We start from the raw sequence: 2646 nt of genomic DNA on the forward strand, positions 1-2646 counted from the left end.
CAATAAAATTTATTCTGTTTTTGTCTAAATCTAGACCCAAACTGCTATCTCAGAAAGAGAGGAGCAAACACCACCAACATAACCAGCGGATATTCCTATCTTACAGGAGTATGTCAATGCCTTGTATTAAATAAAATTAAGTGTCACCAAGTGCACGAACTTTGGTGCACGCACCTCAAAACCCCTGTTTGAGGCCAAACCGGTTTAGGTTGCCACCAAACCAGTTCGGCAGTTCAAGTGCGGGATTGTGGGGGAGCGGTGAGTAGGACTATTGCAAGTTAGTACAGCAGGTCCTGCTCGCCCACTGCTCCATGCAGCTTCCTGCTGCTGCAGTGTTATTTTAAAAGTCTGTGCATGGCATTAGCACACGCGTGGCTTCTGCACATGTACGGATGCCATTTGTGTAGTCAGCAACACCATGCTGACCACGCAAATGGCAGCTGCATATGCACGGTGGCCATGTGTGTGTTGGTGCTGTGCATGGGCTATTGGACAGAGCACCACTGCAGCAGAAAGCTGCATGTGGTGGCGGGCAAGCAGGTAAGGACCTGCTGAACTCACTTTAAAAGGTCCCACTCACCGCTGCCCCTGGCACTGCACTCAAACCACCAAACCGATTTGGCAGCAACCTAAACCAGTTCGGCCTCAAACCCGGACACGAACCTCAGGTTATGCACATCTCTAATTAAATGCATGTTTTTGCCATTACTACGTCATTATAGCTGTGAATTCAATATTTAATTATATGCTTTTTTGTGATGAGGTGGGTGGGAAAGATACCTCTAATTTTAAAATATATACTCAGCAGGGCATTTATCCACTGCATGTTATTTGCTTTATTTGCTCTTTAATGCATCCAATAGTCATAAAAGATTCATACAATGAACTAAAGAGCTAAATAATTTTTCCTTAGAAATAAAAAGTAAGGTGACTGTTTGTGCATAATATGAGAAAGAGAGCATTGCTGCTTTTTGTATTTGACTCTGTATGTATTAGAGAATGAATGCTCTGTGTCAAAAAAATGTTAAAAGTACCAAGAGCAACCATCATCTGTATATACAACTTTTATACACAGTCAGGATTTTTTCTTTTATTTCTCCCAACTCCCTTGACATGGTTTCCCCTTGTTTTCCAGAGAAATTGAAGAGTTTTAGCTCTCATTGCCTCTTCTTGACAGAGATGCCACAAGGTATCTATACATCTTGAAGGCTAACACAAAATCAATCTGTGTGATTATGCAATTTAACTGCATTTGTGGTGCTAATTTATCTACTAGCATCTGTAAATTACTTTATTATAAAAAATTCAAAGGCTTTTCTGAAAGCCAAATTAGGCCTGGTAGCACAAAAACAGTAACAACAAGGGAAATCTCGAAAAGTGCCAGCAGATAACAAAACATCCAGTGATGTGTAGAAAGACATAAAATGTGATATAAATTCATTAAATGCTGACTTTTGTTGTTTTAGTCAAGATCTGAGTAAAAGTGCACTGCTAGTGGTTTTGCCAAGTTGCCCTACAGGGAGCCAATTTATTTTTTGTTTTTGTTGTTTTTACCTGTTGTTTTTGAGTGCTTTTTACTTAAACCTCTGTCTACTGAAAAGTCACAGTTGCCCAATTAAACTGATGAAAAGTGAGGAACTGTTGATGAGCAAAGACAAAAGTGTCCTTCCACAAGGAACATTGCAGGTTAAAGTCTATCTGAGCTTTTAAATGAGGGTCAGCGAACCTAACATTGAAAACCGATAGAAGCTTCTGTACACATAACAGCATGAACACATCGCAGCATGTGATATTAGCCATCTTCAAAGCAAATTTGCTTTCCATTATGCCAGTATCCTACTGCAGCACACAATGATTCTGTACTCACTTTTGGTGGAAATATTGAGGAAAGAAGACATTTTCAATGGTTTCACTGTCAAGGGTTAAGATATTTGAGGGCATTCATCGCTTAAGTATCATTAGAAGTCTTATCTCGTCAATACAAACATTTAAACTAAACTTTGTGTGTCAGCAACCACACTGAATGTTTCCCTCAGCTCCTTTCTCTGGTTACGGACTGAGAGGTGCTGGAAGGGCCTTGGTACTGCAGGTGCCTGCACACTGGCTGTCCAACTTCTGTGCATCAAGTAGTTGCCCTTAAAAGCCTTCACATTTAAGCAAGCAAGAGAAGAGAGAGTTCTGCAGACTGCAGACTCAACCCCAGCAGGTATCTCAAGCTGCTTCTACCAGTAGGCAGGATTGGGAGGTGCAGGCAGAAGCGAGCCCCAAAGCCTCAATGTCCTTGCAGCCATGCAGTAGCTGGTGAGACCCAGGAAGATCATAGGAACTATGTGGACTCAGGCATAAAATTAAGCATAAAAATCAGAGGCTGCATTCGCATGTAACATGAAACCAGAGGAGAAGGGATCCCTGATTTCGGAAATTGCACGTCCAAATTCAGGCAACTGCAGTTTTGCCAAAAAATTCTCCCACAGTTTCCCTCTCTGGACAGATATTTGAGGTGAGGTCTGCTGCCTGGATGGAACCTCTGGTTCCATGGTGGCAGTGTAAGCACTACAGTCTGCCTGATTCTCAACCAGAGTTGAAGGAGGAAGTTCCTCCCTCACTCCAGCTGCTATTGGCTGTGTGGGCTGCCCTTCATGACAA

This window comes from Hemicordylus capensis, chromosome 5, assembly GCF_027244095.1.
Source record: "Hemicordylus capensis ecotype Gifberg chromosome 5, rHemCap1.1.pri, whole genome shotgun sequence".
Lineage (NCBI taxonomy): Eukaryota > Metazoa > Chordata > Lepidosauria > Squamata > Cordylidae > Hemicordylus > Hemicordylus capensis.